Raw genomic sequence first — 16,555 nt, 5'->3', positions numbered from 1 at the left:
TACTTGCCATTTCCTTGTTGGCTGCCCTCTTTCTTGTCCCTAGGAACACCGGGGCCTATTCATCATTATAAGTGATCCCTGGGAGTCAAGTCTCCCAGTGGCCATTCCAGCCTTGCTGCCCATTAGAGCCATTCCACCCACCTTGTCTTTGGTAGTTAAGAACTGCCATCTGGGCCGGGCGCGGTGGCTCACGCCTGTAATCCCAGCACTTTGGGAGGCCGAGGCGGGTGGATCACGAGGTCAGGAGATCGAGATCATCCTGGCTAACACGGTGAAACCCCGTCTCTACTAAAAATACAAAAAATTAGCCGGGCGCAGTGGCGGGCGCCTGTAATCCCAGCTACTCGGGAGGCTGAGGCAGGAGAATGGCGTGAACCCGGGAGGCGGAGCTTGCAGTGAGCCGAGATCGCGCCACTGCACTCCAGCCTGGGAGACAGAGCAAAACTCCGTCTCAAAAAAAAAATAAAAAAAAAAAAAAAAAAAAAGAACTGCCATCTGGCCCCACAGAACAGCCAATACTGAGCTTCTCGGTGATGGCAATGGCTCCCTCACTAACTCATTTCGTATCATTTAAAAAGAGGGAGGATCTCTCAGCCCTCTTTTGCCTGCTCATCGGTAGGTTCTCAGGTCTTACACAATGAGTGTTTTGGCCACTTCCTCAGCACTCTGCCCTGGCACCTTTCTGGCACGCCCCACCTTTATTTATGTGCACCATCAGTTTTTCCAAGCTTCCAGGAGCCACAACTGGGGCTGGCACCAGGAACCCTCAGTAGGACGCTGAATCCTGAGCCACGGAAGGATCCTTCATATCAACAATCTCTTCCTTACTGCCTCTTACATTCTCCCTTCATCCTTAGCATCCATTCCCAGTGGGTACTTTTTTCCCAGTTCTGGGCCCTGCAGCTCTGCCATTTTCTTCCCTAGCGGGTCCTATACTTCCTCAGCTGGGCCACGCTGTGACTTGACTTTGATTATTGGTCTTATAGCCATAGGGGAGGTGGTAACCCATCTCGAGGAGGGCAAATATCATTTTGAAGGGCATCCACTTTGGTTGAAACACATATAATTTTCAAGAAAGGGGAAGCTGCTGTATACCAGCAAGGGATAATGAGCCACTCTTGCAGGCCCACGGGTTCAGGGGAATCTGGAATTTCAATGAGATCACATAAGGTCTATCTAGATATCAGCATTCTGGGTCTCAGGGGCCATTTCTTCCTTCTGGTGGCATAGGGGACTAGCAAAGGCTACAGATTCAGGCTTCTTTGTAGTTCTGTTGCTATCAAGGCTTAGGTGTGATTTTCAGCATGGTTTGCTCTCTCTCAATGAAGGTGCCTTAAGTGTTACCATAGAGGCCTTCTGACTCATACCAGGTCCTGAATTGGTAATTGGCCAACCTGAGCTTGTAATTTTCTTCTTCAGCATGGATCATTGGCATAGATATATTCAGAATCCCCACGTTGGCTCCCTGACGTGTGGAATGAGCGCTATTAGGGTAGAAAAGGCCAAGTGGAAACCACCATCACCACCTCCACCAAATCTGAAACCAAAACCAATACCAACTTGCTGGAGGGATTGCAGAGACTAATGTTGCCATCAAGGACTTGGTAGAATCTGAAGAGGTGGTGATTCCTACCCTATCCTCATTTAACTCACCTTTTCAGTCTGTGCAGAAGACAGATGAACCCTGGAGAATGACAGTGGATTTTGTAAACTTAATCAGTAGTGACTGCCACTGCATTGCTGTCCTAGATATGGTTTCATTTCTGAAATAAATCACCACATCCCCCAGGCCCTGCTGTTCAGCTATTGGAGAACACTTTTCCCCTCCATATCTGTTAATTTTTTTTTTTTTTTTTGAGACAGAGTCTTGCTCTGTTGCCCAGGCTGGAGTGCAGTGGCATGATCTTGGATCACTGCAATCTCTGCCTCCCGGGTTCAAGCAATTCTCCTGCCTCAGCCTCCTGAGTAGCTGGGATTACAGGCAAGCATCACCATGCCTGGCTAATTTTTGTACTTTTAGTAGAGATGGGTTTTCACCATGTTGGCCAGGCTGGTCTTTAATTCATGACCTCAGGTGATCTGCCCGCCTCAGCCTCTCAAAGTCCTGGGATTACAGGCATGAGCCACCACGCTCAGCCCATACGTGTTAATTAACGCCATCAGACACAGTTTACTTTCAGCTGCCACGGCCACCAATACACCTTCAATGTCCTGACTCAGGGGTAATCACTCCTAAGGCCCTCTGTCCTGCTTCAGTCTGAAAGGAGCTGGATTGCATTTCCATTCCATAAGACATTAGGTCGCTTCACTCCTTTTATCATATCATGTTGGTTGGACCTGGTGAGCAGGAAGTAGCAACTACTCCAGCTATTTTGGTGAGACACTTACATCCCAAAGCATAGGAAGTAAATCCCACAAAATTGCAAGCATCTGCCACCTCAGTAAAGTTTCTATGGGTTCACTGATCTGGGACATTTTGAGATATTCCTTCCAAGATGAAGGGCAAGTTTCTCTATCTGGTCCCTTCCGCCACCAAGAAAGTAGCACGATACTTTGTGAGCCTCTTTGGATTCTGAAGGCAACATGTATCTTACCAGGCCACGCTGTTGCATTGTGTGTACTGAGTAACCCAAAGGCTGCCAGGTTTCGGTAGAGTCTGGAACAAGTGAAAGCTCTGCAGCAAGTCCAGGCTACCATGCTGCTCCCACATTGGGCCATATCACCCAGAAGATCCAATGGTGTTTGTGATGGTTAATTGACTGCATTAAGGATGCTCAGAGAGCTGGTAAAGCATTATATCTGTGTGTATCTGTGAGAGTGTTTCCAGAAGACACTGGCATTGGAATCGTCGACTGAGTATGCAAGATCTATTCTCACCAAAGTAGGTGAACACCATCCAATCAGCTGAATCCCCACATTGGCACAATCCCCACATTGGCTCCCTGACGTGTGGAACGAGCACTGTTAGGGTAGAAAAGGCCAAGTGGAAACCACCATCACCGCCTCCACCAAATCTGAAACCAAAACCAATACCATCTTGCTGGAGGGTCCCAGATCAGTGAACCCCTAGATTGAATAAACCCAGATTGAATAAAAAAGCAAAAATGAACCCCAGATTGAATACAAAAGCCAAAAAAAAAAGTGAATTTGTTCTTTCTCTTCTAGAGCTGAGACATCCAACTTCTCCTGCCCTTGGACATCAGAACTCCGGGTTCTCTGACCTTTTTTTTTTTTTTTAAATGGAGTCTTGCTCTGTCTCCCAGGCTGGAGTGCAGTGCTGTGATCTCGGCTCCCTGCAACCTCCGCCTCCCAGGTTCAAGTGATTCTCCTGCCTCAGCCTCCCAAGTAGCTGGGACTGCAAGTACGCGTCACTATGCCCGGCTAATTTTTATATTTTTAGTAGAAATGGGGTTTCGCCATGTTGGCCAGGCTTTGAACTCCTGATCTCCAGTGATCTGCCTGCCTTGGCCTCCCAAAGTGCTGGGATTACAGGCATGAGGCACCCCGCCTGGCCCAGGTTTTATGACCTTTGGAATCTGGGACTTGTACCAGCAGCCCCCAGGTTCTCAGGCTTTTGGCCTTGAACAGAGAGTTACACCATCCGCTTCCCTGATTCTGAGGCCTTTGCACTTGAACTGAGCCTCACTACTGCCTTCCCTCGTTCTCTAGCTTGCTGATGGCCTATCATGGGACTTCTCAGCCTCCATAATCATGTGAGCCAATTCTCACAATAAATTCCCTCTGCATACATCTGCAATCCCAGCTTCTTGTGGGGCTGAGGTAGGAGGATCACTTAGGAGTGAGGACCAGGTGTTTGAGACCAGCCTGGGCAACATAGCCCAACACTATGGCATCAAACAATCCTCCTACCTTGGTCTCTAAGGTCTCCAGGTGCCACTGTGACTAACTTGTGCCACCTCTTGCTGGCTTCGCCTCTCTGAATGCTCTCTTTCAGGCCCTCTGGGGCCTGGGCCAGATGTATGTGCAGCTCTGTGGCAGAGGGCCCTGGCTTTTTCTGCAGTAACCCACGGCATCAAGGTTGGAGGTGCTGAAAAAAAGATGTGGGTTCCAATATACCTTCATGGGTTACAGTTCTAATTTGTCCTCACTCTCCCCTGCTTCACATTCAGCTTTGATTCCCAGCTTCCAGCCCTGTTGACCTACAGCAACTTCAGCCCAGTCAACAGACGCCTTCTACAGACGTCGTTGGCTTCTCTTCATGGTCCCTGGTTAACAGCTTCTCTCTGATCCTTTAACTGTCTTCTTCTTGACTTTCACTGGCCCAGCTAACTCTGACCCTGACTCTGACCCTGGCCCTAACCCTGAAAATTTCAAATACGTTTATTTATTTATTTATTTATTTATTTATTTATTTATTTATTTTTGAGACAGATTCTCGCTCTGTCACCCAGGCTGGAGTGCAGTGGCACGATTTTGGCTCACTGCAATCTCCGCCTCCTGGGTTCAAGCGATTCTCCTGTCTCAGCCTCCTGAGTAGGTGGGACTACAGGCATACGCCACCACGCCAAGCTAATTTTTGTATTTTTAGTAGACACAGGGTTTCACCATATTGGTCAGGCTGGTTTCAAACTCCTGACCTCAGGTGATCAGCCTGCCTCGGCCTCCCAAAGTGCTGGGATTAGAGGCATGAGCCATCGCGCCCAGCCCACCTACTACATTATATGGAGTAAGTCAGGATATTTAATATAGAGGGGTAGTAAACTTTATCACTGAGTCTATAGATTACAGGGTATGTGATTATACTAGAAGAGGAATGAACATCATGTAGATGGATGCAATGAGACTTGGGTCTCCTTTTTGGGATAAGCTCATTTTTGATTGTATTAGGTATGGGTCCCTTAGGAGAGTGTGCTGGGTTTTGCTATTATTTTTGTTTGGGAGATTTACTGGCAGAAGGCTATATATGAGCCTGGCACAGTGGCTTATGCCTGTAACCCCAGCACTTTGGGAGGCCAAGGCAGGCAGATCACTTGAGGTCAGGGGTTATTGATCAGCTTGCCCAACATGGTGAAACCTCATCTCTACTAAAAATACAAAAAAATTAGCTGGGCATGGTGGCAGGCACCTGTAATCCCAGCTACTTGGGAGGCTGAGGTAGGAGAATCTCTCAAACCCAGGAGGTGTAGGCTGCAGTGAGCCGAGATCACGCTACTGCGCTACAGCCTGAGCGACAGAGTGAGACTCTGCCTCAAAAAAAAAAAAAAAAAAAAAGACAAAAAAAAGACAGCGATGTGTGAACGCTGCCAAAGGAATTGGCTGTGGCAGATACTACAGACTGGCTCATTCAGCTCCATTCCAGCCACCGTGTATCATGTCTTACTGCCTGCTAAAAGCTGGAAAGCAAAATGCTACATTGCTCAGACTCCCTTATAGCTAACAATGTACTTATATGAAATTTGAAAAATAAAAATTGGAATTATGAAGCAGAAGCCATCATTCTGTCAGTTATGCTGTTTTGGCCAGTAACCCAGGTTACAGAGGCATTTGGAGTTGCTGTGGCATTTGTAGTAGAAGACCCAGGATCCAATTCCTAGTTTAACGAGGGTTAAGATGCATCCATTTTGATAGTGTGAATCATGACAGAGGCACTGTGAGCCTAGAGACTGCAGTCATTATGGCAACTTTCTTTTTTTTTTTGAGACAGAGTCTTACTGTGTCACCCAGGCTGGAGTGCAGTGGCCTGATCTCGGCTCACTGCAACCTCTGCCTCCCAGGTTGGAGCAATTCTCCCACCTCAGCATCCCAAGTAGCTGGTATTACAGGCACAGGCACCATGCCCAGCTAATTTTAGTATTTTTAGTAGAGACAGGGTTTTGCCATGTTGGCCAGGCTGGTCTTGAACCCCTGACCTCAAGTGATCCACCCGTCTCGGCCTCCCAAAGTGCTGGGATTACAGGCTTGAGCCACTGCCTCCAGCCACAACTTTCTTATTCCCAGGCTTCCAGACAGTGGCAGAGATAGCTCCCTTAGTGAACCAGTTTTGCAATATGGTTCTGGGTTTATTCCTGGGAGCTTGGACCAGCGTCTCCCAATCTCCTAATGATTTCCTAGTAACTGGCAATAACTCTACTTTCAGCTAGAGTGGATTCTGTTATCTGCAGTGCAACTCTGACCAACACAATTGCTAATATGCAGAGTTGGGGAGGGTTCAAGAAAACAGGCCCTTTCACATCTTCCTGATTAGAATATGAATTGGTACAACTTTAAGATGATGTAGCGTGTACCTTTAAAATTCTTAGCCTTTGATTCTGTAATTCACTTCTAGAGGTGTATCCTAAAGAAATAGTCAAAGATGCATTGAAAAGTTTGCCATACATTCAGACAATGACAATGTTTGGCAGTGGTTAAAAATAATGTTTCCAGGCGGTGGCTCACGCCTGTAATCCCACTGCTGAGGCAGTGGGATCACAAGGTCAGGAGTTTGAGACCATCCTGGCCAAAATGGTGAAACCCCGTCTCTACTAAAAATGCAAAAATTAGCCAGGCATGGTGGTGCACACCTGTAATCAAATAACTTAAAACAGAATTACCACTCAACCCAGCAATCCCATTATTAGGTATATATCCAAAAGAAAATCAATTGTTTTACCAAAAAGATAGATGTACTCATATGTTCATCACAGCACTGTTCACAGTAGCAAAGACATGGAATCAATATAGGTGCCCATCGACAGTGGAGCAGATAAAGAAAACATGGTACATATACACCCTGGAATACTATGCAGCCATAAAAAGAATGAAATCATGTCCTCTGCAGTAACATGGATGCAGCTCCAGGGCATAATCCTAAGTGAATTAATGCAGGTACAGAAAACATACTGCATGTTCTCACTTATAAGTGAGAGTTAAACATTGGATATTCATGGATATAAAGATGGCAACAATAAATACTGGGGACCACTAGATGGGGGAGGGAGGGAGTTAAAGGTTGAAAAACTCACCGTTGAGTACTATGCTCACTATCGGGGTAACAAGATCATTCGCATCTCAGTCCTCAGCATCCCACAATATACCCATGTAAGAAACCAGCACATGGGCCGGGCATGGTGGCTCATGCCTAGAATCGCAGCACTTTGGGAGGCTGAGGCAGGTGGATCATTTGAGCTCAGGAGTTTGAGACCAGCCTGGAAAACACAGTGAAGCCCCATCTCTACAAAAAATACAAAAAAATTGGTTGGGTATGGTGGCATGCGACTGTAGTCCCAGCTACTTTGGGGGCTAAGGCAGGAGGACTGCTTGAACCCGAGAAGTTGAGGCTGCGGTGAGCCAAGATGGCGCCACTGCACTCCAGCCTGGGTGACAAAGTGAGACAAAAAAAAAAAAAAAAAAACAACAAAAAAAAGAAAGGAAGGAAGGAAAAGAGAGAGAAGGAAGGAAGGGACCAGCACATGTACTCCTAAATCTAAAATAAAAGTTGAAATTATTTTTTAAAAACAGGTATAGGCCAGGGTGTAGTGGCTTACCCTTGTAATCTCAGCACTTTGGGAGGCCGAGGCAGGAGGATTACTTGAGTCCAGAAGTTCGAGACCAGCCTAGACAACATGGCAAAACCCCAACCTCTACACAAAATACAAAACTTAGCTGGGTGTAGTGGCATGTGCCTATAGTCCCAGCTACTCAGGAGGCTGAGGTAGGAGGATTGCTTGAGCCTGGGAGGTTGAGGCTGCAGTGAACTATAATCATACCACGGCACTCCAGCCTGAGTGACAGAGCAAGACCCTGTCTCAAAAAAATAAATAAATAAAAAATTAAAAAAAATCCAGGAGCGGTGGCTCACGCCTGTAATCCCAGCAATTTGGGAGGCCAAGGCAGCTGGATCACCTGAGGTCAGGAGTTCGAGACCAGCCTGGCCAACATGGTGAAACCCCATCTCTACTAAAAATACACAAATTAGCCAGGTGTGGTGGCACACCTGTAGTCTCAGCTGCTCAGGAGACTGAGGCAGAATAATCGCCTTAACCTGGGAAACAGAGGCAGCAGTGAGCTGAGGTCACGCCACTGCACTCCAGCCTGGGCGACACAGTGAGACTCTGTCTCAAAAAATAAAAATTAAAATTAAAAAAGAGGGTATAAAAGGACGTTACCTTAACACAATAAAGACCCATATATGGGCCGGGCACGGTGGCTCACGCCTGTAATCCCAACACTTTGGGAGGCCAAGGGGGGCGGATCACGAGGTCAGGAGATTGAGATCATCCTAGCTAACACAGTGAAACCCTGTCTCTACTAAAAATACACAAATTAGCCAGGTGTGGTGGGACACCTGTATTCCCAGCTGCTCGGGAGGCTGAGGCAGAATAATCGCTTGAACCTGGGAAGCAGAGGTTGCAGTGAGCCGAGGTGACGCCATTGCACTCCAGCCTGGGTGACAGAGCAAGACTCTGTCTCAAAAAATAAAAATTAAAATTAAAAAAAAGGTATAAAAGGAAGTTACCTTAACACAATAAAGACTCATATATGGGCCGGGCGCGGTGGCTCACACCTGTAATCCCAACACTTTGGGAAGCCGACGTGGGCAGATCACGATGTCAAGAGATTGAGACCACCCTGGTTAACACGGTGAAACCCCGTCTCTACTAAAAACACAAAAAATTAGCCAGGCGTGGTGGCACGCGCCTGTAGTTCCAGCTACTCGGGAAGCTGAGGCAGGAGAATCACTTGAACCCAGGAGGCGGAGGTTGCAGTGAGCCGAGATCGAGATTGGACCACTGCACTCCAGTCTGGGTGACAGGGGGAAACATTGTCTCAAAAAAAAAAAAAGAAAAAAGAAAACAATCCCATTTAAAATAGCAACAAAAGGAATAAAATAATTAGGAATAAACTTAAAGAGGTGAATGACTTGTACACTGAAAATTATAAAACATTGATGAAAGAAATTTAAGGCCAGGCGTGGTGGCTCACGCCTGTAATCCCAGCACTTTGGGAGGCTGAGGTGGGTGGATCACCTGAGGTCAGGAGTTCGAGACCAGCCTGGCCAACAAGGCAAAACGTCGTCTCTACTAGAAACACAAAAATTAGCCAGGTGTGGTGGTGCATGCCTATAGTCCCAGCTACTTGGGAAGCTGAGGCAGGAAAATTGCTTGAACCTGGCAGGCAGAGGTTGCAGTGAGCTGAAATCACACCATTGCACTCCAGCCTGGGTGACAGAACAAGATTCTGTCTCAAAAAAAAAAAAAAAAAAAAGAAAAGAAAAAGAAAAAGAAATTTAAGAAGACACAGATAAATGGAAAGACATCCACGTTCATGGATTGGAGAGATTAATGTTGTTAAAATGTCCGTACTACCCAAAGTGACCTACAGATTCAGTGCAATTCCTATAAAAATTCTGATGGTCCCCAAAATAAATTCATGGATTTATAGCCAACTGACTTTCACTTATTTTGTTTTTGTTTTTTCTTTTTTTTCCTTTTTGTGGAGAATGGGGTCTCGCTATATTGACCAGGCAGGTCTCGAACTCCCAGGCTCAAGCTATCCTCCCGCCTCTGCCTCCCTGAGAGCTGGGATTACAGGCGTGAGCCACCGCACCTGGCCTATAGCCAACTGATTTTCAACAAAGATGCCAAAAACACACAGTGGGGGAAAGGAAAGTCTCTTCAATAAAACTGGCATGTGCAGAAGACTGAAATTGGATCTTACACTTGTCACAAAAATGGACTCAAAATGGATTAAAGATGTAAATGTAAGACCTGAAACAGTAAAACTACTAGAAGAAAACACAGAGGAAAAGTTTCTTGACATTAGTCTGGGCAAGGATTTTTTGGATACGACACCACAGGCAACAAAAGCAAAGAAAGACAACTAGGATTGCATCAAGCTAAAAAGCTTCTGCACAGCAGGAAACAATGAACAGAGTGAAGCCACAACCTATGGAATGGGAGAAAATATTTGCAAACCATATCTCCAAGAAGGTGGTTTTTGTTGTTGTGGTTGTTTTGGTTTTTCGTTTGTTTGTTTTTGTGTTTTGAGATAGAGTCTCACTCTGTTGCCCAGGCTGGAGTGCAATGGCACAATCTCGACTCACTGCAACCTCCGCCTCCCGGGTTCAAGCAATTCTCCTGCCTCAGCCTCCCAAGCAGCTGGGATTACAGGCATGCACCACCACACCTGGCTAATTTTTTGTATTTTTAGTAGAGATGGGGTTTTGTCATGTTGGCCAGGCTTGTCTCGACTTCCTGACCTCAGGTGATCCACCCACCTCAGCCTCCCAAAGTGCTGGGATTACAGGCGTAAGCCACCATGCCCGGCCAGAAGGTGTTAATATCCAAAACATATAACGAGCTCAAACAACTCAGTAGCAAAAAGAAAAAAAAAGAAAGAGAAAAAACAATTTATTTACAAATGGGTAAAGGACTTGGATAGACATTTTTCTTTCTTTCCTTTTTTTTTTTTAAGAGACAGGGTCTCACTCTGTCAGGCCAGAGTGCAGTGGTGCTATCTCAGCTCACTGCAACCTCTGCCTCCAGGCTCAAGCGATCCTTCATTCTCAGCCTCCTGAGTAGCTGGGACCGCAGGCATGTACCACCATGCCTGGCTAATTTTTGTATTTTTCGTAGAGATGGGGTTTCATCATGTTGCCCAGACTGGTCTCAAACTCACAGGCTCAACTGTTCTGCTTGCCTCAGCCTCCCAAAGTGCTGGGATTACAGGTGTGAGCTACCATGCCTAGCTGAAATCAGTATCTTGAAGAAATGTCTGCACTGCCATGTTTATTGCAGCATTATTCACAATAGCCAAGATGTGAAAACAGCCTAGATGTCCATGGAAGGATGGACAGATAAAATATGATAGATGTGTGTGTGTGTGTAGATATGTATGTGTATATATGTATGTACATATGTATACATATATACAGTGTATATGTGTGTATATATTCATATAATGGAATATTATTCATCCTTTTTTTTTTTTTTTTTTGAGACGGAGTCTCGCTCTGTCGCCCAGGCTGGAGTGCAGTGGCGCAGTCTCGGCTCACTGCAAGCTCCGCCTCCCAGGTTCACGCCATTCTCCTGCCTCAGCCTCTCCGAGTAGCTGGGACTACAGGCGCCCGCCACCACGCCCGGCTAATTTTTTGTATTTTTTTTAGTAGAGACGGGATTTCACTGTGGTCTCGATCCCCTGACCTCGTGATCCGCCCGCCTCGGCCTCCCAAAGTGTGGGATTACAAGCGTGAGCCACCGCGCCCGGCTCATCCTTTAAAAAGACGGAAATTCTGCCATTTGCAGCAACACGGATGAACCTAGAGGACATTATGCTAAGTGAAATAAGCCAGGCACAAAAAGACAAAGTGCATGGCCTCACTTACACGTGGGCTCTAAAGCAGTGGAATTCATAGAGGCACGGAGTAGAGGTGGTAGAGGTGGTTGCCAGGGTTTGGGGAGATGGGAGTAACCGAGCGACGTTGGTCAAAGGTACAAAGCTTCAGTTCTGCAGGATGAATAAGTCTGGAATAAGTCGTAATGTACAGCATGGTGATGATAGTTAACAATGCTGTATTGTATACTTATGCTCTCAATACACACACACACACGGTATGTGAATTAGTTTGACTGTGGTACCATTCACAATGATACCATTGTGAATATCAAGCATATGAAACATCAGGTTGCATACCTCAAATACCAACAACTTTTTATTTGTCAGTGATACCTCAATAAAGCTAGAAGAAGATGGTGACAAGAGGAAAGTGGCCAGAGAGAAGGCCACAGTGTGAGCCAGCCCAGGGGTCTCATAGGAGGAACACACACACAAACAAGTAAAGAACAAAGTCTGTGTTTAAGAAAACACCAAAATGTTACTAAAAGTTATCTCTCTCTTCACTGCTGCGGCTGCAGCCATGAGTACGCTCGGGCTTCAGAAGAGGCCCGCCGCTAGTGTCCTCTGCTGTGGCAAGAAGAAGGTCTGATTGGACCCCAATGAGGCCAATGAAATCGCCAATGCCAACTCCCGTCAGCAGATCCGGAAGCTGATCAAAGATGGGCTGATTATCTGTAAGCCTGTGACCGTCCATTCCCAGGCTCAATGCTGGAAAAACACCTTGGCCCACCGGAAAGGCAGGCACATGGGCACGGGTAAGCGAAAGGGTACAGCCAATGCCCCAATGCCAGAGAAGGTCACATGGTGAGGAGAATGAGGATTCTGCGCCCGCTGCTCAGAAGATACCGTGAATCTAAGAAGATCAATCGCCACATGTATCACAGCCTGTACCTGAGGGTGAAGGGGAGTGTGTTCAAAGGCAAGCAGATTCTCATGGAACACATCCACAAGCTGAAGGCAGACAAGGCCTGCAAGAAGCTCCTGGCTGACCAGGCTGAGGCCCGCAGGCCTAAGACCAAGGAAGCATGAAAGCAACATGAAGAGTGCCTCCAGGCCAAGAAGGAGGGGATCATCAAGACTTTGTCCAAGGACGAAGAGATGAAGAAACAAAAGCTGCCCCTTTGTCTGTACATACTGGCCTTTGTGATTACATAGATCAGCCATTAAAATAAAACAAGTCTTAAAAAAAAAAAAGGATGGGTGCAGTGGCTCATGCCTGTAATACCAGCACTTTGGGAGGCCGAGGTGGGCGGATCACCTGAGGTCAGGAGTTTGAGACCAGCCTGGCCAACATGGTGAAATCCCATCTTTACTAAAAATACAAAAAAAATTAGCTGGGCGTGGTAGTGGGCACCTGTAATTCCAGCTACTCGGGAAGCTGAGGCATGAGAATCGCTTGAACCCAGGAGGCAGAGGTTGCAGTGGCTGAGACCACGCCATTGCACTCCAGCCTGGGCAACAAGAACAAAACTCTGTCTCAAAATAAATAAATCAATAAATAAAAGTTATATCTGAGTAGTGAGATTAGCCTGTTAATTTTTTGAATTATACATGTCAAAATGTAAAATGTGTATTATTGGTGTATATTTTAAATCAAAGAGTATCTGTTTATTTATTTATTTTTTTTGAGACGGAGTCTCATTCTTGTTGCCCAGGCTGGAGTGCAATGGTGTGATCTCAGCTTGCTACAACCTCTGCCTCCTGGGTTCAAGCAATTCTCCTGCCTGAGCCTCCCAAGTAGCTGGGATTACAAGCATGCGCCACCACGCCCGGCTAATTTTGTATTTTTAGTAGAGTCAGGGTTTCACCATGTTGGTCAGGCTGATCTGGAACTCTTGACCTCAAGTGATCCACCCTCCTCGGCCCCCCAAAGTGCTGGGATTACAGACGTGACCCACCGTGCCTGGTCCAAAGAGTGTCTGTTTAAATTAAATTTTTTTTTTTTTTTTTTTTTTTTTTGAGACAGGGTCTCACTCTGACACCTATGCTGGAGTGCAGTGACATGGCTTATGGCTCACTGCAGCCTCGACCTCCCGAGCTCAGGCAATTCTCCCACCTCAGCCTCTCAAGTAGCTGGGACTACAGGCGTGCACCATGCCCAGCTAATTTTTGTATTTATTGTAGAGACAGGGTTTCCCTTTGTTGCCCAGGCTGGTCTCAAACTCCTGGGCTCAAGCGATCCACCTGCCTCGGCCTCCCAAAGTACTGAGATTACAGGTGTGAGCCACTGTGCCCAGCCCTAAATTGAACTATTGAACTAGCTAATATAATTTAGAAATTTAGAATTAATTAGAAATTTATTTATTTCATTTTAAATTTTTATTTATGTGTTTTTTTTGAGAGAGAGAGTCTCACTCTGTCACCCAGGCTGGAGTGCAGAGGTGCGATCCCAGCTCACTGCAACCTCCACCTCTCGGGTTCAAGCGATTCTCCTGCCTCAGCCTCCCAAGTAGCTGGGATTACAGGCACCTGCCACCACGCCCGGCTAATTTTTGTATTTTTGGTAGAAACGGGGTTTCGCCATGTTGACCAGGCTGGTCTCAAACTCCTGGCCTCAAGTGATCCCCCTGCCTCGGCCTCCCAAAGTGCTGGGATTACAGGCATGAGCTCCCAGCCTTATTTATTTATTTATTTATTTATTTATTTATTTATTTATTATTTTGACAGGCTCTCTCAACCAGGCTGGAATGCAGTGGTACAATCATGGCTTATTGCAGCCTCAAACTCCCAGGCTCAAGCTATCCTCCCACTCGGCCTCCCAAAGTGCTGGGATTACAAACGTTAACCACTGTGCCTGGCTAGAAATTTAGAATTAATTTAGGATTTTACTTAAACCAACTATTTTCTGCTAAGCGAATGCAGGACCAACTTTTTTTTTTTTTCGAGACAGAGTCTCACTCTGTTGCCCAGGCTGGAGTGCAGTGGTGCAATCTCGGCTCACTGCAACCTTCACATTCTGGGTTCAAGTGATTCTCATGCCTCAACCTCCCGAGTAGCTGAGATTACAGGCATGCGCCACTACGCCTTGTATTTTTAGCAGAGACGGGGTTTCTCCATGTTGGTCAGGCTGGTCTCGAACTCCTGACCTCAGGTGATCCACCCGCCTTGGCCTCCCAAAGTGCTGGATTACAAGCGTGAGCCACCGTGCCTGGCCCATGCAGTAGATATTTATAAACGGCCCCTTGTGTGCCAGGTGAGGTAAGTCAGACAACTCCCAGCGCTGAGGCCTGAGCCACTGAGTGAGTGGCGAGACATTAATGGGTACAGGAAGGCCAGGAGGTAAGTCATACTTGGGCTAAGAGTGGTGGAGTCAAGAGGTCGGGTTGGGAAGTGCTAAATTTAAATTGCCCATTATATATCGTCTAAGGGTCTGAATGCAGGCGCCCAGGAACTCAGGGGAGAGGGTGGGATGGAAAGAAAAATCCTGCCAATCAGTGAACACTGGTCCCCAGAGCCCGCTCGGATTTGAGTTACTATCAGTATTTGGGTTCAAACCCTAAAAGCTGAGGAGCTGATCCTGACCTGGAGATCCTTTTCAGCAGGGATGTGTCTGTCTCCGTGCTGACTCTTAGTGAGTTTTAGAATAGTGTGACAAACTCAGAGTTACAGCAGAGGGCGCTGTGAATCTAAAGTCCTAAAGCACAGGAAAGGTTTGTGATATGCTGGGTGGATTTCAGCTTAAAACATAGTAAAATAATTGAGAAAGGGTCTACACCATATCTTGGCTTATAACCTGAAATAAAACAGAATCTGTAATATTTTACCTCGAAATATCACTGTGTCCTGAAATGCAAATAAGACAACACATATTAAAGAAAAATTAATGATTTACATGATCACCTGATTGTAGTTTATAATCTTATAAGAGTTCTTTAAATTCACAAGAGTCAGCACAGAGCTGATATTTTTGGGAAAACATATTGTATGCCACATTATACACATATACACAGAATACATTTCTGATTTTTTTTTTTTTTTGGGACGGAGTCTCATGCCATTCTCCTGCCTCAGCCTCCTGAGTAGCTGGGACTACAGGCGCTCGCCACCATGCCCGGATTTTTTTTTTTTGTACTTTTAGTAGAGGTGGGGTTTCACCGTGTTAGCCAGGATGGTCTCGATCTCCTGACCTTGTGATCCTCCTGCCTCGGCCTCCCAAAGTGCTGGAATTACAGGCATGAGCCACCGCGCCCTGCCCAATTCTGATCTCTTTTAAGAGTTAAGAATAGATGAAATGTACACATTGTGATTGCAGTAAACATGTTAATTGACAAGTGATAGCAACTTTTTCCTCACAATCAGGCGAAGGAAAGCAGTCCTGCTGATACAAGCTACTTGTAAGACTTAAATGGCATGAACCGAAAGAAAACAAAGGACAAATAGTGAATAAGTGCGCAATTCAACATTTAAAGAAAACAAAGGACAAATAGTGAATAAGTGCGCAATTCAACATTTAAAAATAATTTTTTTTTTATGACCAGGTATGGTGGCTCATGCTTGTAATCCCAGCACTTTGGGAAGCTGGGAGGTAGGAGGATTGCTTGAGCCCTGGAGTTTCAGACCAGCCTGGGCAACACAAGGAGAACCCCATCTCTACAAACATTAAAAAAATTAGCCAGGTGTGGTGGCTCATGCATGTGGTCCCAGCTACTTGGGAGACTGGGGTGGGAGGATCACTTGAGCCCAGAGGGTCAAGGCTGTGGTGAGCTGAGATCATGCCCCTGTACTCCAGCCTGAATGACAGAGTGATACTCTGTCTAAAAAAGAAAAAAAAAAGGAAAAGATAGCCTGATAGTACTGATGAAACATTTAGAACAGTGCCTGGTACACAGAAGGTACTCAATAAATGCTAGTTCCTTTCTTCCTTTGCTCCATTTATTGCATTTTCTTTTCAATTTACTTCTTATAAAAATATTATGTTTCCGGCCAGGCACAGTGGCTCACGTCTGTAATCCCAGCCCTTTGGGAGGCCAAGGCAGGTAGATCACCTGAGGTCAGGAGCTCGAGACCAGCCTGGCCAACAAACATGGTGAAACCCCGTCTCTACTAAAAATACAAAAATTAGCCGGGTGTGGTGGCCGACACCTGTAATCCCAGCTACTCGGGAGGGTGAGGCAGGAGAATTGCTTGAACCCGGGAGGCGGAGGTTGCAGTGAGCCGAGACCGCGCCATTGCGCTCCAGCCTGAGCGACAAGAGCGAAACTCCATCTCAAAAAAAAAAAAA

At 46.2% G+C, this 16,555-nt stretch overlaps 1 pseudogene; it reads left to right on the top strand.

Moving 5' to 3' along the window:
* The first annotated feature begins 11,833 nt into the window (after positions 1 to 11,833).
* LOC116470646 (large ribosomal subunit protein eL19-like) lies at positions 11,834 to 12,489 on the top strand (annotated as a pseudogene).
* The last annotated feature ends 4,066 nt before the right edge of the window (positions 12,490 to 16,555 follow it).

Source organism: Hylobates moloch, unplaced genomic scaffold, assembly GCF_009828535.3.
Source record: "Hylobates moloch isolate HMO894 unplaced genomic scaffold, HMol_V3 SCAFFOLD_6, whole genome shotgun sequence".
Lineage (NCBI taxonomy): Eukaryota > Metazoa > Chordata > Mammalia > Primates > Hylobatidae > Hylobates > Hylobates moloch.
The sequence above is the reverse complement of the archived record's forward strand: the minus strand, read 5'-3'. Positions and strand labels throughout refer to the sequence as shown.